Raw genomic sequence first — 24,397 nt, 5'->3', positions numbered from 1 at the left:
CACAGCACTGCCTTGCTACACTGCTACAAATTCAAATAATCTCAAACATGCATACAGAATAAGACACCACCACAGCAACAGCTGTGCAGCAGCCAAATAGAGGGCTATGCAATAGAAAGAGTGGGTGTCCAGGTCATATTTTAATGATAAGAATGAAATTATATTTAGCAGAAAATGAAACCTTTTTTAGGACCATTATGATTTTTTGCAATGAAACATTTATTGTTCTCACAATGACACTGAATACACCTGGTATTAAGATGCATTTCAGGTGATACAATTACAAGTGGTCAGCACTAAATACAGGTGTAAAAGGGGTCCAAAACATTTTGTGATCGGATTACAAAAACCCAAAACAGAGATAGTCGCATGTAAAAACGCATGTGGTGTACACCCTAATCCATCCTCAAGCAATCCGGACAGCAACAAAGCATCACCTCTCACCTGTCAATCAAACACTGAGTCAAGTTCAGACTTTGCTGGTTACGTGTGGCTTTAAAAGGAAATAAAGGTCAGAGCGTAAAAAAAAAAAAAAGTGAATACATATTCAAGCGCGTGAACTTCACGGAACTTCTTTAGTGAGCCTTTAACCAATTCTGCTCGAAATGCTCCATTTGTGCTTAAATTTCAACTCTATTTGAGAGAAACAGAGCACCTTTTTCACTTTTTTGCAGTTTATCATGATGTAGTAACACACTGACATAGCGACTACACAAGTTGCTCATATTCAGCAAACACTAATTTTAAAATATCAGTAACAATATAATCCTTACAGTCACTTTTACTTTATTAAAATAAGCTGTAATTTATCCCAACATGTCACGTTTTGCGCAAGTCTGCCGACATTTTTAATAGATCGTTATAAACATTGAAACCAATTTTTTTTCCAAAAAATAACCACCATGCCATAAACATGTGAAACTTACATACCATAGGTCGTTTGGCTCGTCAGCTTTAACAGAGTGAAACAGGAGCCGTCAAACATCGTGTATCATATTTGATTCACACGGCATTAAAGGGTTAATACTAGCTGGCTTAAGCTTGTTGCCCGGTGGTTTCTTTTGAGTCGGTTCTAATCAATTAATTGGTCATACATGTTAGCAAAACAATCTTAACCGGTTCAAGATTCAGTCTGACTCATTTGGACAGCTCAACTCATAGAGTGAATTGTTTGGATTGGTTTCTCACTCCTCCATGCAGCAGTTACGGTATACTTTAAAAACACAGAGTGCAGAATGAAGTGAATATTTACCTACAATATTATCACTTACAAATAACAAATTGTGTTTACTTTAAGCCCTTTTCCACTACAGGATCTAATTCCAATTTAAGAACTATTTGAGGAACTTCTCAGTTTTTGTTTTGTTCACTATTCATTTAATTACTCTATTGTTCCTCTTTGCTGTTTAGAGGAACTGTTTTAGCTCCTAAGTGGTAGGTACTTTTTAGGGGTAGAGGAACAGTCTGAGGTGTTACAGCCTGTGATTGGTCAAATGCGTATGACATACAAACCAATGATAAAGACGAAGAGTCAGCAGCCACCATAAGTAACAAGCTAACTTGTAGCTGCTATTCAGAGCTTTATGCTAATTTTCCAACTCCAGAACATAAAGCTACCAAATTGTCCAAAGAGTAATGCCTGTTTCACATATATTGTGTGCGAGGCGTGAGCAATGCTTCTGCTTGACATCAATGGCAGATGCGCTTTGAGTTTTAATTGAATCTCTACTGTGAAATTTGCAGCACTGTACAGACAATAAATTGATTTCTGGGTTACTAGATTGAATTGTAATAAAGTATGTGTATGAAGATAATTTACATTAAAACAGATACAGACATATTTTTTCAATCAATGGGTGAGTAGTTCACTACAGTATTTTGTTGAATCAGCAAAATATTGTGTTGATAAGAAGTGCATTTTCAACATGTTTTCCACTGAGTTCAACGTGTGCCATGCATTAAAAATAGGCTGAGCGCCTCATTTCTCCTCTCACTGCCGCTTAAGGATGCAGCACAATGCGGCTCACTCGCCCAGTGTAAAAACGCAGACGCAGTTTGCGTAAAAGAGGCCTGCCAAAAGTGTAACTCTGATCCTCCATCGGTGTTATTGTTGCTATTGTATCGCACATGCAAACAATGTAAGAAAAACGGTCGACACTAGATTGTCACCACAGGGGTTTCCACTGTAGGTGCGAATGCAAGAGGAAAAAGTCTCTTCAGGAATGTAGATCCACCAAGACGTTTTCCTTCCAGAAAGTCCCTCTTGGGGAGTAAATGGAACTACATCTCGGAATAGGGCTATTACCGCTCTGTCAGTGATCAGAGATTTCACGCACTAGGGACGTGCCGTCCATATAAGCAAGGTAAGCAGTGCTTACCTAACAGAAGGGTGAAAAGAAAAAGTATACTATGAAATGTTTAAATCATTGTTATTTTAAACTACTGTTTTCGTTCAGATTTGTCAACTTTCATCTCAGAGCAGCACAGAGAGTTATTCTTTTATTCGCTTTAGCGCCACCCTCAAGTAAAAGCATTTTATGTTATGCTTTCTCAAAGCATTCAGATTCAAAGCATTGTTTACTGCCCTTTCATTCAACACGCACGTTCACTCAAATGGAATCACACCCGCTACTACAAATGGCCAAGGTAAGCATGTTTACCAAAATGAGTAAGCCAATCAGAAGCTCCTTCCTTCAGTCACGCTATCTAATAGGCTACTCTAAATGCACTAAAATGTATATAGTGTCAGCATCGGTGACCTACGGGAAATTTGCAAACTTGATTTCAATGGAATCGAGGAAGAGAGGCTATCAAAACTTCAACAAGCGGGTGACTTTATAACAAAGAGAGTGAGATGTTCATTCACAACGAGAGACTCCAGGGGCATGGATTTTGTGTTCAAGTAAAGATAACATAATATATTAAAAAAAATATATATGTGGTATAGATACTAGGTCATTTGTTTCTGGTTAGTCTGAGGCTATGAAGTGGTGATCTGGCAATCATGACCTTGCTGTTTTCTACTCTGTCTGTTTTACAGTCCTAAGTAGTGGTCGACCGATATTCTGACTTTTTTCATCATAATAATATAATAATAATAATAAATTTTCCCATTTGGCAAATTTTTTTCTTGAGGGTGCCGAAAATCACCTGCTTGCATGTGAAGTGTCTGAGACATGTAAACGACCAGTCACGGTTCGTATTGTTGTTACGTGCCAGACACGTTTGAGCTTATAATGTTAAAGTGTTCACCTGTTTCATTCTCCCTCTCTCTTATCAACAGTTCCCTGTAAACTTTAACCGTCTAGTCTAATGATTAAAAGGCAAATATCAATAAAACTAATATCAGATACCGTCTGCAAATATGCGCATATCTCATTTAAACAGATGTAATAAACAAACCTCACACAACTTCAGCAGATCCAGCATCCTGTGGTGCGCTCATAAATCTTCCTCTGAAGCACATATTCTAACAGTCTCTCCTGAACAGTTCCCTGTAACTTTTCTAATGATAAAAGGAAAATATCAATAAAACGTCTATTATATACCATCTGCAAATATGCAGATATCTCGTTTAAAAAGATGTCATTCACGAACCTCATGAAAATCCAAAGTTTTCTTCCCATTGAGCGCTCATCTAATATCATCCTCTGAAGCCAGCCAGAATCAAAAACTTCAGGATCAAAAGTTCCTTTCATTCACAAATCATGAGGGTCCATCTGTGACAATCCAAGTAGGCGATCCAGGCCATTTAAACTGTCAGGAGATTGTTGTGCGTGCTGGATCTGCACAAGCGCATGAGTGCAACTTCAAGGCTGCATCCGAAAACTGTAAAATGCTGCCTCTGGAGACTGTATACGGAGGTAGGATGAAAATAAGGTGCTTTTCAAACTGTTCGAGACCAGATTCCTTAAGAGTTCCATTCATTCAAAGCAGATGTCAGTTAAGCCATTAACTGATTAGGCAGCAAGGTAGCAAGTCAGCTGCCTACATTTTCAGAAGCAGCCCAAGGTAAAAGCGCTTCACGTGTGCTATAAGTAAATCTCTTATTCACCATCACTGTATAAACAATTGGTTTGATTCTGTATTTTTTGAGTAAATGCGATTGCTAATGTGGACATGCCATCCATGGTTGCTGGACTACTGTGTGTACTGTTATTTCCTTTTCCCTAATATATTAATTTCTTCATGTGCAAATATATTACTAAAATTTGATGACTAAACAGAAATCCGAAGAAACTGCTATCTACCATTTTAAATAAAAAATGTGTGTGTGTGAAACTGAGTAAATATAGCGCTAAATAAAAGTTTATCGTTATTTTTTTATTATTATTTTTTTTTTAGCAATTTCATGTTTGTTATTTACTACATTAAATTGTGTGTTATATCAGCATTGTATCGGCCTATCAGCCACCCTGCTCTCCGGATATTGGCAATTAAAAAAACAATATTGGTCAATCACTAGTCTTAACGTTAGGGCGCAGTGTCTGTTTAAAAATATACAGATTAAGGGATGTAGACTGCTGTGTCTACGTTACATTTGCCTTGTGCATTCTGGTTAAGATTGTTGTCTTTGGTGGTCAGTGGTTCTGAACTGTGGGAAGAGTGACGTGTGAGGCCTATGATGTTGAAACTTATAGCGTAATTGTAACTGGCAATCTTTTCTTTTTCTTTTTGCTGTATGTCGAAACAACCTCTTCTGGCATTATGGTTCATTGTATGATTTAATGGACATAAACATGCTCGGCTATATCAAAATCTTTAATGTGTGTGATATGAGCAATATTACTGTCCTGAATTTAAAACAATTTGGTCATGAAGTTTACCACTGTAACATGATTGTTTCCATTGACTGGTGGGTTCTAAGGCAACAATTTACATCAATAACATTTCCGTGACATTACACTCACCCGTATAATGTGTTTTGGGCAAAGCGTTTAATATTGTATATTAAAAATCTTTGATGCTTGCCCATCAGCAGATCCTCTTTCGTTGGTAGGCATGACTCCAACCAGAACCGAATACCAAAACAGTACGATTCAATAAAAATCAAAATACTACAAGTACTGCCACACTTGGCTTTGCTTGAAAGCACAGGCGCTGTGAAATCTCTTATCTAACACCTTGACGACATATATCAATAGCACCCCCCAGTGGACTCAATTGTAACAGTGAGATTTGGTAAGAGATTAAAAGGTTAATTCACCCAAAAATGAAAATTCTCTCATGATTCACTTACCTTTTAAGCCATACCAGAAGTGTATGACTTTCCTTCTTCAGCAGAACCAAAGTGAAGATTTTTATAAGCGCATTTCAGTTTTTTTTGTCCATACAATGCAAGTAAACAGGTGCCATTAAACTGCTGGCTATTTGAAGTTCCAAAAGGTATATTTAGGCAGTGTAAATGTAATCCACATGATTCCAGTCGATCAATTCATGTCTTCTGAAGCAAACTGATAGGTTGGTGTATGAAACAAATCGATAATTGAAATGTTTTTAACTTGAAAACTTCGCTTCTGGCCAGCGCTGGATTGCTGTTTGAAATGACCTAACTCTCGTGTGACATTTGTTCCTCTGTTGTATACAAAGCGCGAGCTTCCGACTTCTCGCATGAACACGCCACTGAGCTTATGTCATGTGAAGTGTTGATTGCTGGCAGGAATAAAGTTCTAATTATTGATTTATTTTTTTTTACACAAACCTATCGATTTGCTTCAGAAGACATTAATTGATCGACTGGAGTCATGTGGATTACTTTTATGCTGCCTAAATATGCCTTTTGGACCTTCAAATAGCCAGCAGTCTATTGGCACCTGTTTACGTGCATTGTATGGACAAAAAGAGCTGAAATGTGCTTATAAAAATCTTCATTTCGGTTCTGCTGGAGAATAAAAGTTTTACACATCTGTGATGGCCTAAAGGTAAGTAAATCATTAGAGGATTTTCATTTTTGGCTGAAATAATCCTTTAAGTGGGAAAGTACAGTATAATTCAGTGTTGCTCATGGCTGGCAAATGTGTAGGGCTGTCACTATTGATTATTTTTGTAATCGAGTAACCTAATAATTATTCTGATGATTAACTCTTAATTGATTGCATAATGTTGTCAAAGTGAAGTCATGTTTGGCTAAAATGCATTCAATAGCCTAAATTTTGATGTACTCTACGACTGAATAACTACAAAACAATTGTGCAAACAATATCTAAAGCCAACAGACACCCAAAGCAGATCTATAATATAAAAAAACAATTATATACTTCAAGCTGACAGACTCTGGCTACTCTCCTGATGTTTTTTTGTTAAGATCTTCTTTTTTCATTACCTAGTTCAACATGATCTACCCATTTCAGTTTAGAACTCAAATATGGATAAACTAAAATATTTTATATTTTCGAAAACAATGTCTGCCCACCAATCTTGTTTATTGAGGATGAGTTTCATTAATGCTTAAACTATTTTATGGAGATATAGAAGACATTTTATTTTGTGTTTTTTTTTTTTTTTTTAATCTATCACTTACATGCAACATGGAATTCAATAGGCTATTTACAGTAATTGCGTCATTGAGAGATGTTTTTACTCTCTTGCGTTGAGCTGGAGCAGTCGCGGGCATTGTTGCACTTTGTCACTTGCCACGTACCATTTAACACAGTTAATAATTTCACATGCAAAGACTAGCTGTTACTCCCTCAGCTAAGCCTGTTTCATATTGCATCTGTGGGCCGGAGAGACGTGCATCCGTGTGGCTTTAACAGCAAACTCAGGTTGAGCTTTGACTGACAGCATACAGACCTGTGAAATTATTCAGTAAATAAAGTTCTCTGGGTTCCTAGATTGAGTTTTACCTGTGATAATGGCCATACACTATGAAATATTAAACGGCAGTGGTGCATTGCGAACTACTACAAACTTAATCATCATGAAATCTAATTTACATGAGAAGATAGCATTTATATTCAAACTGTAATAAATGTAAACAAAATGGAACACTTACCACAATTTGCTGAAAATAACCTTAGATTATCTTGATTCAGTCAGATGTTTAACTTTAATCAAGTCAGAGGGACGTCTTTTTCATGACATTATTTTGTTTCTTCATAAAAGCCTATATTGCAAAATTGAGTTTTTTGCTGAGTTCAGTATGTCCCGCATGGCAACAAAGGGCTCAAGGGCCGCAAATCGCATGCAGTCTACCAAGTGAACTTACAGTGCTGTGTCCGGCGGGTCTGTGAAACTAGATGTCTTCTTTTGAAGTGCTGTTCTATTGCGGAAGTGATATGGTTTTTCAGGTCAACAGACAACTAAATTTTTTATTTTTTCAAATCTAAAGAGAAGTACTCTTGCACGTATTTTTAAATGGTTGATTCTGCAATTTTGTAATAGAGGAATTTGTTTTTAATCAAGTAAGCGTGACAGCCCTACAAATGTGCAAAGAAAAATCAATTTGCGATATTCAAGTAGTTTTTAAAAGTCGACTAGTAGGTGCAGAATGATTACTTCTGCACACTGTGCACATCTTCTGTACATAAAATAGAAGAGGCGCTTTGAGAAATGCCTTTGCCCGCTGCAAGAGTTCAAACGATGCTTACAACAGTAAATGGCACACATTAAAAGTTAATCTAAAGGGCGAACAAATGAGAGCAGGACTCAATGTTCTTGCTGAGCAGAGTCAAAGTGTGGACAAAATTAGAGAAAACTGAAAAGACTTTCAAATGAAACTGAAAAACATGCCTCGTTTCAAAGTCTTTAAGTGCTCTTTAATTCTGTCCACATTTTGACTCAGCTCAGTGAGAACATGGAGTCCTGCTCTCATTTGTTTGCCCTTTAGATTAACTTATACTGTGTGCCATTTACTGTTGTAAGCTGGGTGATTATTCACACAAAATAGCAGATGATCAGTAACTGATCCGAAGGAATTAATGCTAATATTTCAGGATTACTGATGTGTTGAAGTTTTAAATGACATTAAATGACATGTAAACCTTCATCGTTTAATTTTAGATTTGCACTGAATGATGATTTACATTTAATTAAAAATATAGCCAGAAGGATAAGCAGGTTGGTCACATTTTTATCTACAAATAGACTTTAAGTGTTTTGGTGGTTGCTTACACAGGACGAAGTCAAAAGAGCGTGTCACATGCTCAAATGTAATACTTACAGATAGGGGTTTATTGAAATCCCCAACGCTAAGCATGCACAATTTTAATTGTGATGCTTGCCAAAGTGACAGCTAGTGAAAGTATAGACAGAGCCAATGTTCAGTCAATACGTTCAACTGTTGAAGACACCCTGACCTGATATTTATGTACTTTTTCTGTGGGAGTGTCCAACATTCAGATTGAGAGTTGTAGCAGTGGTTTGAATGGTGTATGCTTTTAAAACAAAATGCAAAGTTAGAGTACCTGATTGCATGACAGAGTCAGAAAACATTATCCATGTTAAGTTTAAGACAGTTTACCCAAAAATGAAAATTCTGTCATCATTCACTCCCCATCATGCTATTCCATACCAATATGAATTTCTTTCTTCAGTGGAACAGAAAAGGAGATATTAAGCAGAATGATAGCCTCAGTCACCAATCAGTCTAGTGTCAATGTATGGAAAAAAAGATGCAAAGAAAGCGAATGGTGACTTACGTGCTGTTTAACATCTCCTTCTGAGTTTCACAGAAGTCACGCAGGTTTGGAAGAGCATGACAGTTAGTGAATGATGACCATTTTCATTTTTGGGTGAACTATTTTAAACTTGGCCATATTTTGTAGTAATCTTAAATATCTGTGACTAGATCAGTGGTCAGTTGCATCAGAGAAAGGATCAGAGCTGTAGGAGTGTGAGAGTGAGCCCATGTGCCAGGCCTCAGCTGGCATCCCTCTACCAGCTGAGCGGCTGCTTCAACACAAACAGCCTTTCATGAAGCGAGAGCCTCAGAGAACATCCTGCTCTTCACCTCTAGCAACTCTGAAGCTCCATTATACTAGAGCAAAAATTAAACTCAAAGCAATCAAGTTTATAACTTCCCATCTAAGTACAGCATGTTCAAAGTTCAAAACAGCAGCTAAAAAGAAGAAACAAAACATATCAGAGAGGAGGTCTTGATTAACACTGCAGTCAATGTGGAACATATCAAGATTATTTCAATGAGTCAGAAATCCCAGAAACAGCATGCAATGTGGAAATGTGAGTGTAATGGAAAATGTTGTGGAGAACACAGTACAGATGAAACGATGACTGCACTCCAGTTGTGTGTAATTGAGGGCAGCTGTAATGGTGTGACAGTCTGAGACTCACTGAAGAAGAACAGACTGCAGTGTCCTGGTTAGCAGCCCCAGATACTGCAGATACCACCTACTTCCTCTGAAATGGGTCAGAACCTTCATTTACATCAGTGCAAATAGAACAAATGCCACCCAACACATAATGAAGACACTATACTGCTTATGAAGACCTCATTAGAATGATGCTTTCAGAATCTTTCTTCCAGTTTTACTGAAGAGGTGCACGAAGCAACACCTATCCAGTGTCCTAACCAGGTGTGATTTGACCAATTTTGAGAGTGAAAATGCTGTGATGAAAGACAAAATGCTGAGACGTGACAGGATCGCAGACATTCAAGAATATATTTGATGTTTAATATGCAGCTATGTAGAAAGGGTTTAGCACAACGGCGCAGAAATAGAAATCAAGTGGCCGACAAAAGTTGTCCACTTGTTGCTCGACACGTGAAGTACATTCATCTCTAGGAGACAGAATGCGTCTCATTCCTGAGTGGCATGATGGCTGCATGGTCCCATGGTGTTTATACTTGTTTACTATTGTTTGTACAGATGAACGTGGTACCTTCAGACCTGAAATTGCTCCCAAGGATGAACCAGACTTGTGGAGGTCCACAATTGTTTTTCTGAGGTCTTGGCTGATTTCTTTGATTTTCCCATGATGTCAAGCAAAGAGGCACTGAGTTTGAAGGTAGGCCTTAAAATACATCCACAGGTACACCTCCAAATCATTGACCCCCATGGGGATTAGCTGTATCTACATTGTTCATCCAAAATATTCATCCATATTTTATACTCACTTCAATTATTTGTTTTTTTTATTAGATAATCAAGTGTTCTAAATTGAAGCGAGAGCATGCAAAGAAAAATGTGACAATGGAAATGTCTACCGTCAGCAAATACATTGTGTCTCCAACTTCATATTTTGTGAATAATAATTTACAAAAAACACTCAACTGGTTTTATATACAGCGCATTCAGAAAGTATTCAGACCTCTTCATTTGTTTCACATTTTATGTTGCAGCCTTATGCTAAAATGCATTAAATTATTTTTTCCACATCAATCTACACTCCATACCTCATAATGAATGCAAAAACCAGATTTTTGATAACTTTGCAAATTTATAAAAAAAAAAAAAAAAAAAAAAAAGGAAATTTCACATTGGCATAAGTATTCAGACCCTTGACTCAGTACTGAGTTGAAGCACCTTTGGTAGCGATTACAGCCTCAAGTCTTTTTGGGTATGATATGACAAGCTTTGCACACCAGGATTTGGGGATTTTCTGCCATTCTTCTCTGCAGATCCTCTCAAGCTCTGTCAGGTTGGATGGGGACCATCAGTGGACAGCCATTTTCAGGTCTCTCCAGAGATGTTTGATTGGGTTAAAGTCAGGCTATGCCTGGGCCACTCAAGGACATTCATAGAGTTGTCCCTAAGCCACTCTTGGGTTGTCTTGGCTGTGTGCTTAGGGTCATTGTCCTGTTGGAAGATGAACCTTCAGCCCAGTCTGAGGTCCCGAGCGCTCTGGACCAGGTTTTCACTAAGGATATCTCTGTATTTTGCTGCGTTCTGCTTTCCTTCAATCCTGACCAGTCCCCCAGTCCCTGCTGCTGAAAACACCCCCACAGCATGATGCTACCACCACCATGCTTCACTGTTGGGATGGTATTGCACAGGTGATGAGCGGTGCCTGGTTTGCTACAGACATGACACTTGAAATTGAGGCCAAACAGTTCAATCTTCGCTTCATCAGACCAGAGAATCTTGTTTCTCTGAGACAGTGAGTCCTTTAGGTGCTTTTTTGCTTTCTTGCACTGAGGAGAGGCTTCCATCTGGCCATTCTGTCATAAAGCCCAGATCGGTGGAGTGTTGCAGTTATGGTTGTCCTTCTGCAAGTTTCTCTCATCTCCACACATGTTCTCTGGAGCTCAAACAGAGTGACCATTGGGTTCATGGTCACCTCTCTTACCAAGGCCCTTCTCCTCCGATTGCTCAGTTTGGCCGGGGAGCCAGCTCTAGGAAGCGTCCTTGTTGTTCCAAACTACTTCCATTTAAGAATTATTGAGGCCACTGTGCTTTTGGGAACCTTCAATGCAGCTGAAATTTGTATGTGGCCTTCCCCAGATCTGTGCCTCAACACAATCCTGTCTCTGAGCTTTGCGGCTGTTCCTTTGACCTCATGGCTTGGTTTTTGCTCTGATATGCATTTTCAGCTGCGAGATCTCATATAGACAGGTGCATGCCTTTTCAAATCATGTCCAATCAAATGAATTTGCCACAGGATTACTCCAATCAAAGTGTAGAAACATCTCAAAGATGATCCAGAGAAATGGGATGCACCTCAACAAAATTTAGAGTGTCATAGCAAAGGATCTGAATACTTATGTCAATGTAATTTCAGTTTTTTTCTCATTAATACATTTTATTATTTAATAAAATAAAAGTTATCAAACATCTGGTTTTTGCTTTGTCATTATGGGGTATGGAGTGTAGATTGATGTGAAAAAATAAAAATAAACATTTAAAGCATTTTAGCAATGCTGCAACATAACAAAATGTGAAAAAAAAAAATGAAGGGTTCTGAATACTTTCTGAATGCACTGTGTATATATATATCTATATATCTATAGATATATATATCTATATATCTATAGATATATATATATATATATATATATATATATATATACACACACATATACAGGTGCATCTCAGTAAATTAGAATGTCGTGGAAAAGTTCATTTATTTCAGTAATTCAACTCAAATTGTGAAACTCGTGTATTAAATAAATTCAGTGTACACAGACTGAAGTAGTTTAAGTCTTTGGATCTTTTAATTGTGATGATTTTGGCTCACATTCAACAAAAACCCACCAATTCACTCTCTCATAAAATTAGAATATGGTGACATGCCAATCAGCTAATCAACTCAAAACACCTGCAAAGATTTCCTGAGCCTTCAAAATGGTCTCTCAGTTTGGTTCACTAGGCTACACAATCATGGGGAAGACTGCTGATCTGACAGTTGTCCAGAAGACAATCATTGACACCCTTCACAAGGAGGGTAAGCCGCAAACATTCATTGCCAAAGAAGCTGGCTGTTCACAGAGTGCTGTATCCAAGCATGTTAACAGAAAGTTGAGTGGAAGGAAAATTGTGGAAGAAAAAGATGCACAACCAACTGAGAGAACCGCAGCCTTATGAGGACTGTCAAGCAAAATCGATTCAAGAATTTGGGTGAACTTCACAAGGAATGGACTGAGGCTAGGGTCAAGGCATCAAGAGCCACCACACACAGACGTGTCAAGGAATTTGGCTACAGTTGTCGTATTCCTCTTGTTAAGCCACTCCTGAACCACAGACAACGTCAGAGGCGTCTTACCTGGGCTAAGGAGAAGAAGAACTGGACTGTTGCCCAGTGGTCCAAAGTCCTCTTTTCAGATGAGAGCAAGTTTTGTATTTCATTTGGAAACCAAGGTCCTAGAGTCTGGAGGAAGGGTGGAGAAGCTCATAGCCCAAGTTGCTTGAAGTCCACTGTTAAGTTTCCACAGTCTGTGATGATTTGGGGTGCAATGTTATCTGCTGGTGTTGGTCCACTGTGTTTTTTGAAAACCAAAGTCACTGCACCCATTTACCAAGAAATTTTGGAGCACTTCATGCTTCCTTCTGCTGACCAGCTTTTTAAAGATGCTGATTTCATTTTCCAGCAGGATTTGGCACCTGCCCACACTGCCAAAAGCACCAAAAGTTGGTTAAATGACCATGGTGTTGGTGTGCTTGACTGGCCAGCAAACTCACCAGACCTGAACCCCATAGAGAATCTATGGGGTATTGTCAAGAGGAAAATGAGAAACGAGAGACCAAAAAATGCAGATGAGCTTAAGGCCACCGTCAAAGAAACCTGGGCTTCCATACCACCTCAGCAGTGCCACAAACTGATCACCTCCATGCCACGCCGAATTGAGGCAGTAATTAAAGCAAAATGAGCCCCTACCAAGTATTGAGTACATATACAGTAAATGAACATACTTTCCAGAAGGCCAACAATTCACTAAAAATGTTTTTTTTTATTGGTCATGATGTATTCTAATTTTTTGAGATAGTGAATTGGTGGGTTTTTGTTAAATGTGAGCCAAAATCATCACAATTAAAAGAACCAAAGACTTAAACTACTTCAGTCTGAGTGCACTGAATTTATTTAATACACGAGTTTCACAATTTGAGTTGAATTACTGAAATAAATGAACTTTTCCACAACATTCTAATTTATTGAGATGCACCTGTATATATATATATACGATCACACGAGCAAGAGTGCGATATGGCCCTACATCAGCACTGCTGTGATTCGGCCGTAGGCACGAGGCAGAGGGCCGAGTGCACGATTGCTTATACACAACAGTTAAATGAACAAGTAAATAAATTATAATTTTGGGGGGGGGGGGAACTGAGTATAGTCATAAAAACGCATTTGTGCATGGAACTACTTTCTTACACAACAGATCAGAATCTGCCGTTGCTGGTTCAAAACAGATGATGTGTCCAAGCCTCTCAAAAGCATCACTTTAGAACTACTAGTATCACAGCTTGGGCTGTTTCTAACATGTTATTGGAGAAACAAGGATGTCTGTCTGTCTGTGTGTGTGTGTGTGTGTGTGTGAGAGAGAGAGAGAGAGTTAAGCATCTGAGTGCTGATGGTGTGAGACCATCAGTACTCATGGAACGTCTCTCGTCCAATCAGATTCAAGGACCGGAACTAACTGTTGTATATTTATATACAACATCCACACATATATTACATATAAATATATATATATATATATATATATATATATATATATATATATATATATATATATATATATACACACACATACATATACACATACATACATACATACACTATATTGCCAAAAGTATTTGCTCATCTGCTTTTAGACACATATGAACTTAAGTGACATCCCATTCTTAATCTATAGGGTTTAATATGACATCGGCCCACCCTTTGCAGCTATAACAGCTTCAACTCTTCTAGGAAGGCTTTCCACAAGGTTTAGGAGTGTGTTTATGGGAATTTTTGACCATTCTTCCAGAAGCGCATTTGTGAGGTCAGACACTGATGTTGGACGAGAAGGCCTGGCTCGCAGTCTTCGCTCTAATTCATCCCAAAGGTGCTCTATCGGGTTGAGGTCAGGACTCTGTGCAGGCCAGTCAAGTTCTTCCACACCAAACTTGCTCATCCATGTCTTTATGGACCTTGCTTTGTGCACTGGTGCGCAGTCATGTTGGAACAGGAAGGGGCCATCCCCAAACTGTTCCCACAAAGTTGGGAGCATGGAATTGTCCAAAATCTCTTGGTATGCTGAAGCATTCAGAGTTCCTTTCACTGGAACTAAGGGGCCAAGCCCAGCTCCTGAAAAACAACCCCACACCATAATCCCCCCTACACCAAACTTCACAGCTGGCACAATGCAGTCAGACAAGTACCGTTCTCCTGGCAACCGCCAAACCCAGACTCGTCCATCAGATTGCCAGATGGAGAAGCGTGATTCGTCACTCCAGAGAATGCGTCTCCACTGCTCTAGAGTCCAGTGGCGGCGTGCTTTACACCACTGCATCCGACGCTTTGCATTGCACTTGGTGATGTATGGCTTGGATGCAGCTGCTCGGTCATGGAAACCCATTCCATGAAGCTCTCTACGCATTGTTCTTGAGCTAATCTGAAGGCCACATGAACTTGAGGTCTGTAGCGATTGACTCTGCAGAAAGTTGGCGACCTCTGCGCACTATGCGCCTCAGCATCCGCTGACCCCGCTCTGTCATTTTACGTGGCCTACCACTTCGTGGCTGAGTTGCTGTCATTCCCAATCACTTCCACTTTGTTATAATACCACTGACAGTTGACTGTGGAATATTTAGTAGCGAGGAAATTTCACGACTGGACTTGTTGCACAGGTGGCATCCTATCACAGTACCACGCTGGAATTCACTGAGCTCCTGAGAGCGGCCCATTCTTTCACAAATGTTTGTAGAAGCAGTCTGCATGCCTAGGTGCTACATGTTATACACCTGTGGCCATGGAAGTGATTGGAACACCTGAATTCAATTATTTGGATGGGTGAGCGAATACTTTTGGCAATATAGTGTACATACATACACACACACACATATATACATACATACATACACACACGCACACACACACACACGCACGCACGCACGCACACACACACACACACATTAGTGCCCGACCGATTTATCGGTTGGCCGATATTAGCCTTTCACAGATATATCTGTATCGGCGTATATGTTTACTGATAAGCGCATATACAAAAACAGTATTTATTCAGTATTTAACAATATTTTTTCAGAACATATAATGCAGAAAACAATGCTTTAGAATTGGTGTCATAACGTAGTTTGTCCAAAAGAGCGCGCTCCGACTCCATTGTTTACAGAGCTGAACTGACGGTGATTCTGGTGACGGTGATTCTGCAAATAGTGCAGAGTTAAGCGGTGTCTTCACGGTAAATTGCTAACTAGTTTGTGAAATACATACTGGAAAGTTAATAAACAATGACCCCATCATTTTCCCTTTTCAATATAACTAATATAACATTAATATAACGTTAACCCTGTCCCTGACAACCATGTCACTCATGTTTATCACATCTCTTTGCTGTTAGCCAGCTATAGTTTGTCAGAGTATCTTTTTGCAGCTCAGCAGACAACGGTGCAGTGGTGGATTGTATCTGTTGAGTGTTGATTTCACGCTACGATGTTAAAATCGGTATCGGTCTCAAAAATTCCATACCTTAGAGAGGGAAAATTCACTGATTACCGATATGGTGGCCGATATATTTAATTTTTGAGCTGGAATAAAAACAGACCTTTTCTGTGTGGATTGTGCACCGATTTTGCATCGATATGACTATGCAAAGGTACTCAGAAGGCTGCTTTCTTAAACCAATATTTTTATCAAAGAATATTTGACATTATTATTATACATTGTCAACAAATTCTGTATAAAAATACAATAAATAGCTTAATAAACATCAGTACTGTATGTTTAGTATCAGTCAAATGCTGACCATTAAAATAAAGAATAAATAAAAATAAAATAGCTAAATAAACATCAGTACTGTTTAGTATCAGTCAAATGCTGACTATATAAATACTGCCGAGACAAGAGATAAACAGCAGCAGTGGTGTTACACCGTATTCTGATATACAAGTTCAGGGCACAAACTTTCAACGGTGGAAAACCAGACTTCTAAATAGTACATTTTATAAATGCAACGACTGGAATTGTTCGGTTGAAGGGGGTACCAAACTGTGAATCCTGAACAAAACAGTTTGTTGAATACATGTTTACATATTAGCTTCCACTCAGCTGACAACTATGAAAGTAGCTACGTGATTAGCTAGTCAGCTATAAGCTCGTTGTAACGGAGAGTAAAAGACGGACGTTGTTTTTTACTTTACAGCATTGCATCTCACCAACTAGGTAACAACATAGCGTGAAATCAACACTCATCAGACACTATCCACCACCGCACCGTTGTCTGCTGAGCTGCAGAAAGATGCTCTGATGTTTACCTTTCAATCTACTACATTACTTACTGCACTGACAAACTACTGCACTGACAGACTGCACTGCTGCTAACACAGCAAACAGACATGAGTGACATAGTTGTCAGGGACAAGGTTAATATTATATTAGAAATATTGAAAAGGGAAAATTATGGGGTCATTGTTTATTAAGTTTCCAGTATGTAATTCACAAACTAGTTAACTTACCGAGACACAGCTCAACTCCGCCCTGTCTGCAGAGCCACCGTCAGCACAGAGTCAGCTCTGTAAACAATGGAGTCGGAGCGCGCTCTGCTGGACAAACTACGTAATGACACCAATTCTCACCAGTTTTCATATCGGTGCATATCGGTACAATATACGCCGATACTGATATATCGTGAAAGGCTAATATCGGCCGACCAATATATCAGTCGGGCACTAATATTATATATATATATATATATATATATATATATATATATATATATATATATATATATATATATATATCACACACACACACACACACACACACACACACACACACACAGTTGAAGTCAAAAGTTTAAAAACACCTTAGCCAAATACATTTAAACTCAGTTTTTCACAATTCCTGACATTTAATCTTATAAAACATTCCCTGTCTTAGGTCAGTTAGGATCACTATTTTAAGAATGTGAAATGTCAGAAAAGTAGTAGAGAGAATTATTTATTTCAGCTTTTTTTCCATCACATTCCCAGTGGGTCAGAAGTTTACATACACTTTGTTAGTATTTGGTAGCATTGCCTTTAAATTGTTTAACTTGGGTCAAACTTGGGTAGCCTTCCACAAGCTTCTCACAATAAGTTGCTGGAATTTTGGCCCATTCCTCCAGACAAAACTGCTGTAACTGGGTCAGGTTTGTAGGCCTCCTTGCACGCACATGTTTTTTCAGTTCTGCCTACAAATTTTCTATCGGATTGAGGTCAGGGCTTTGTGATGGCCACTCAAATACCTTGACATTGTTGTCCTTAAGCCATTTTGCCACAATTTTGGGGGTATGCTTGGGGTCATTGTCCATTTGGAAGACCCTTTTGCGACCAAGCTTTAACTTCATGGCTGAATTCTTGAGATGTTGCTTCAATATATCCACATAATTTTCCTTCCTCATGATGCCATCTATTTTGTGAAGTGCACCAATCCCTCCTGCAGCAAAGCACCCCCACAACATTATGCTGCCACCCCCATGCTTCACGATTGGGATGGTGTTCTTCGGCTTGCAAGCCTCACCCTTTTTCCTCCAAACATTACGATGGTCATTATGGCCAAACTGTTCAAATTTTGTTTCATTAGACCAGAGGACATCTCTCCAAAAAGTAAGATCTTTGTCCCCATGTGCACTTGCAAACTGTAGTCTGGCTTTTTTATGGTGGTTTTGGAGCAGTGGCTTCTTCCTTGCTGAGCAGCCATTCAGGTTATGTCGATATAGGACTCGTTTTGCTGTGGCTATAGATACTTGTCTACCTGTTTCCTCCAGCATCTTCACAAGGTCCTTTGCTGTTGTTCTGGGATTGATTTGCACTTTTCGCACCAAACTACACTCATGTCTAGGAGACAGAATGCGTCTCCTTCCTGAGCGGTATGATGGCTGTGTGGTCCCATGGTGTTTATACTTGTGTACTATTGTTTGTACAGATGAATGTGGTACCTTCAGATGTTTGGAAATTGCTCCCAAGGATGAACCAGACTAGTGGAGGTCCACAATTGTTTTTCTGAGCTGATTTCTTTGATTTTCCCATGATGTCAAGCAAAGAGGCACTGAGTTTGAAGGTAGACCTTAAAATACATCCACAGGTACACCTCCAATTCAGTACACCTCCTGTCTGAAGCTAATTGACTAACTGTCTAATGGCTTGACATAATTTTCTGGAATTTTCCAAGCTGTTTAAAAGGCACAGTTAACTTAGTGCATGTAAACTGACCCACTGGAATTGTGAAAGTCAATTAAAAGTGAAACAATCTGTCTGTAAACAATTGTTGGAAAAATTATTCGTGTCATGCACAAATTAGATGTCCTAAACGGCTATAGTTTGGAAATATGAAATCTGTAGAGTGGTTAAAAAATGAGTTTTAATGACTTCAACCTAAGCGTATGTAAACTTCTGACTTCAACTGTATATACACGTGTGTGTGTGTGTGTGTGTGTGTGTATATATATATATATATATATATATATATATATATATATATATATATATATATATATATATATATATATATATATACACACACACACACATATACATATATATATATACACACACACACACACACACACACACACACACACACACACACACACAGTTGTGCTCAAAAGTTTGCATACCCTGGCAGAAATTGTGAAATTTTGGCATTGATTTTGAAAATATGACTGATCATGCAAAAAAACGGTCCTTTATTTAAGGATAGTGATCATATGAAGCCATTTATCATCACATAGTTGTTTGTGATAAACAATACGACGATACTTGAACAAAAATGAGCTGCATGGTCGAGTTGCCAGAAAGAAGCCAATGCCACAAAAAAGCCCGGTTACAATATGCCCGACAACACCTTACACTGTAATTTGGAGTGACGAGACCAAAATAGAGCTTTATGGTCACAAATATAAGCGCTATGTTTGGAGAGGGGTCAAAAAGTATTGTGCTCCTTGAAACAACCACACCATCTTTTTCCAGAGCAGCCTGTATTTCTCCTGAGGTTAACTGTGGGTTTTCCTTTGTATCCTGAACAATTTTTCTGGCAGTTGTGGCTGAAATCTTTCTTGGTCTACCTGACCTTGGCTTGGTATCAAGAGATCCCCGAATTTTCCACTTCTTAGTAAGTGACTGAACAGTACTGACTGGCATTTTCAAGGCTTTGGATATCTTTTTATATCCTTTTCCATCTTTATAAAGTTCCATTACCTTGTTACACAGGTCTTTTGACAGTTCTTTTCTGCTCCCCATGGCTCAGTATCTAGCCTGCTCAGTGCATCCACGTGAGAGCTAACAAACTCATTGACTATATTGACTAACTTTAACTATTTATACACAGACACTAATTGCAATTTAAAAAGCCACAGGTGTGGGAAATTAACCTTTAATTGCCATTTAAACCTGTGTGTGTCACCTTGTGTGTTTGTAACAAGGCCAAACATTCGAGGGTATGTAAACTTTTGATCAGGGCCATTTGGGTGATTTCTGTTATCATTATGATTTAAAAAGGAGCCAAAACAACTATGCGATAATAAATGGCTTTATATGATCACTCTCCTTAAATAAAAGACATGATCAGTCATATTTTCAAAATCAATGCCAACATTTCACAATTTCTGCCAGGGTATGCAAATTTTTGAGCACAACTGTATGTATATATATATATATATACAGTTGAAGACAGAAGTTTACATACACTTAGTTTAAAGTCATTAAAACTCGATTTTTAACCACTCCACAGATTTAATATTAGCATCATGTTGTGGGGGTGCTTTGCTGCAGGAGGAACTGGTGCACTTCACAAAATAGATGGCATCATGAGGAAGGAAAATTATGTGGATATATTGAAGCAACATCTCAAGACATCAGCCAGGAAGTTAAAGCTCTGTCGCAAATGGGTCTTCCAAATGGACAATGACCCCAAGCATACCTCCAAAGTTGTGGCAAAATGGCTTAAGGACAACAATGTCAAGGTATTGGAGTGGCCATCACTAAGCCCTGACCTCAATCCGATAGAACATTTGTGGGCAGAACTGAAAAGCATGTGCGAGCAAGGAGGCCTACAAACTTGACTCAGTTACACCAGTTCTGTCTGGAGGAATGGGCCAAAATTCCAGCAACTTATTGTGAGAAGCTTGTGGAAGGCTACCCAAATCATTTGACCCAAATTAAACAATTTAAAGGCAACGCTACCAAACACTAACAAAGTGTATGTAAATTTCTGACCCACTGGGAATGTGATGAAAGAAATAAGCTGAAATAAATCATTCCAGGGTTGCTGCAGAGTTTTTAAAATCAAATTTAAGACTTAAGACTTTTTTCAAGACCTGAACAAATAAAATTAATACCGTATCCCCATACCAAAACAAACCAACACAATCTCAAAATAAATAATGTATCACAGACTCTTACTTTAACAGGCAGGGGTACACATTCAACATGGCCTTAACATTGTTTATCAGTAAAACACATATATCAGACATGTTTTCCACATAAATCACATTAAAATTGATTTATGTACCATTATATAAATAAATACAAATTAAGGGTTGACCGATATTGGATTGTGCTGATTCGATAATGTGTTGAAAGGAAGCCAGTTAATCTGCCAAAAGTCTTTTTTTTTTTTTTTTTTTTTTAATTAGTAGCCTATATTAAATGTTCTTAGTCTTTTCTTCCTGTGATGGGGAGGGCTAGACAGAGGTTACAAAGGTATTTAAATTCCAGATGCACTTTATTGATTCATAGCGTGGAACTTTTAACTTTAAAAGCACTTTAACTTTGAAATACACCGGGGACTCTTATTTTGAAATGTTTGCACTTCACTGCTTCCAGCTGCTCATTCAAACAAATAAGGGAAATAAAATGTGCACTCCAATAACCTACAACATATTACAATAAAAACAATTAAAAATTAACATTGTCATATTTCATCAACACTATATCGTCATCATCAACAGTTGATCTTTAGTGATAGCTTGTCATAAATTTCCGATATGGCTTAATGATTGTGAACTGCTCTGCAACAGCTGAAAACACTCACAAGCCCCCGCGTGTTTGGAGAAAATACAACAGTGCCGCATTTTCACTCTGAAGGACGCAGTGCATCCATTTAATTAAATCCTATTCTTTTGAAGTTTGATATTCACATTACGTCATATCAAGATTCCTGTCTTTCCTCCCCCAAATTTAAGACCTTTTTAAATAAAAATTAAGACTTTTGACCTATCATTTCAGATATTTAAGACTTTTATGACCTTACATTTTTGAAAACTGAATTTAAGACATTTTAAGACTTTAAGGATTCACGAGAACCCTGCATTCTCTCTACGATTATTCTGACATTTCACATTCTTAAAATAAACTAGTGATCCTAACTGACCTATGACAGGGACTGTTTTCAACTATTAAATGTCAGGAATTGTGGAGTTTAAACGTATTTGGCTAAGGTGTATGTAAACTTCTGACTTCAACTGTGTGTGTGTGTATATTTAAGCAATATCACACAAGCAAGAGTGCGATATGGCCCTACATCAGCACAGCTGTGATTCGGCCGCAGGCCGAGTGGCATAGGTAATAACAGCAGTGCTGATTTAGGGCCATATAGCACGATTTCGAGTGTGATATTGCATATATACAACAGTTCAATAAACAAGTAAATAAAAAAATAAGTAAGGTCATAAAAACGCATTTGTGCATGGAACTACTTTTTTACGCGGCGGATCAGAATCTGCCGTTGCTGGTTCAAAATAAATAATGCGTCCAAGCCTTCATTAGTAATTCAAAAAGTTCACTTCAGAAATAGTATCATGGCTTGTGCTGTTTCTAACAAGTTATTGGATAAACAAGGATGGGTGTGTGTGTGTATGTGTGTGTGTGTGTTTGAGAGAATGAGTGAGAGAGAGAGAGAGAGAGAGAGAGAGAGAGAGAGAGACGGAGCGTGTGCGATCACCTGTTGCCACACCCAAGCAGAGATGCTGTCAGCTTTCTGAAGATCAGCTTTCTCAGTGGATAAGTAACGGGCCCAGGGGTATTTCTCCCTATTTCGCGGTAGACGGTGCACAAGAGTCGATCACTATAGAAATCGCAATGTCCTTCATTTTAAACAGAGTGTCCACACCTATGTGGAAAGTCTGATAAGAGGTAAGCACCCTCAGTTTGTGTAATTAATCAGTCTGTTGTGTGTCTCAGTTGTGATGAGCCGTAATGCAGAAGTTGTTTGTTTAAAGCCATTTAAAGCTATTTCCTAGCTTTAGTAGTAGTAATACAAGTGATCATATAGTACTGTATGTAAACACTGGCTGAAGCGGATTCACTTCACGTCACCTAACTGGCTCATATTACACATAAAAATTCTCTTTTGCCACCACCTGCTGGCTAACATATGTAATGTCCAAAAAATTACATGTAAATAGGCTCTAAACACATGTGCACTGCTCTTACACTTTGGTTTAGAACCGCACGAACACAAGCGGAGTGATACACACAGTGAAGCATCAGAGTGCTGATGGTGTGAGACCATCAGTACTCATGGAACGTCTCTCGTCCAATCAGAGGACCGGAACTAACTGTTGTATGTATATGTATATGTATGTGTATGTATGTATGTATGTATGTATGTGTGTGTGTATATATATTTATTTATTTTAGTGCCCGACCGATAGGAGATTTTTGAGACCGATACCGATTTTAGAGGGGGGGAATTCATCGATTACCGATATGGTGGCCGATATAGCTAATTTTTGAGCTGGAATGAAAACAGACCATTTCTATGTGTATTGTGCACCGATTTTGCATCGATATGACTTTGCAAAGGTACTCAGAAGGCTGCTTAAATATTTTTATCAAATAAATATATATATATATATATATATGACACAAACACACACACAAACCCTTCATCTGTTAAATATATAGGCTATAAAAAGCTTAATTTGGTTAATCCTTAAATAAAGAGCATTAAAACAGAGCCAGGTCTCTGTCATTTCACAATGTTTTTTATTTCAGGCTTGTTTATATTTAGAATTACTGCATTATGCACCAAATCTTCTTTTTTTCTGGTCATTATTAGGATTTGTGTTGCACAATAAACTGATTTACTCTTTTAGCCTCTGTGTTTGAGCCCGTCATAGTATGGAAAGACTTCTACAATTATATAAATAGATTAATCAGTTATCTGCCTTTTCCAGCACCTTAGTTATCGGTATCGGCAAAATCCACTATCGGTTGACCTCTACTCTAAAACTTGGAAAACATGTAGAGACATAAAGACTGATGTTATAATTTTAATTTATTTCAAAGTTGTGTAATTTATCTAAGCAGAACCACCAAACTATCGGCAGAGGTTGTTCTAATATAATCGGATATCAGTCCCCAATTTTTTAAATCAGTGCTTCCCTAACAAAAACTGTTTTTCAGTGGCCCAGAAAAAGCCGTTTTACACTACATAAGGGTGTACCCCTCTCATCAGGGCTGCCAGGTAGAGATCATATGACCAGCCGAATAGGACTCACTCTAATTTAGGTAACCACATATTATCAGAATAAATTAATCATGAGTGACAAATGCACCTGCAAATAGGGTATTTCTGCAATGGCATTGGCAGTGCTACATCAACACCAACAGGTGTCAGTATAAAGTTGTATCGGCCAGTGAAACAAAACAAAAAAAATACTAATTACACCTTTAATTACAGGCCCACAAAGAATCTGCGCCCACAGATTTTGGCAGAACTGGAACACAAGTTCTACCCCTTCTGTATCCCATTATTAGTCTAAATATTTTGGTTACTTTGATTAAAAGTAATA

At 38.3% G+C, this 24,397-nt stretch overlaps 1 protein-coding gene across 2 annotated transcripts in view; it reads right to left on the bottom strand.

Moving 5' to 3' along the window:
- Positions 1 to 24,397, bottom strand: part of LOC127442647 (rho GTPase-activating protein 21-like) — a 108,205-nt gene that overhangs the window by 44,296 nt on the left and 39,512 nt on the right. The window lies entirely within an intron of this gene.

Source organism: Myxocyprinus asiaticus, chromosome 6 (genome assembly GCF_019703515.2).
Source record: "Myxocyprinus asiaticus isolate MX2 ecotype Aquarium Trade chromosome 6, UBuf_Myxa_2, whole genome shotgun sequence".
Lineage (NCBI taxonomy): Eukaryota > Metazoa > Chordata > Actinopteri > Cypriniformes > Catostomidae > Myxocyprinus > Myxocyprinus asiaticus.
The sequence above is the reverse complement of the archived record's forward strand: the minus strand, read 5'-3'. Positions and strand labels throughout refer to the sequence as shown.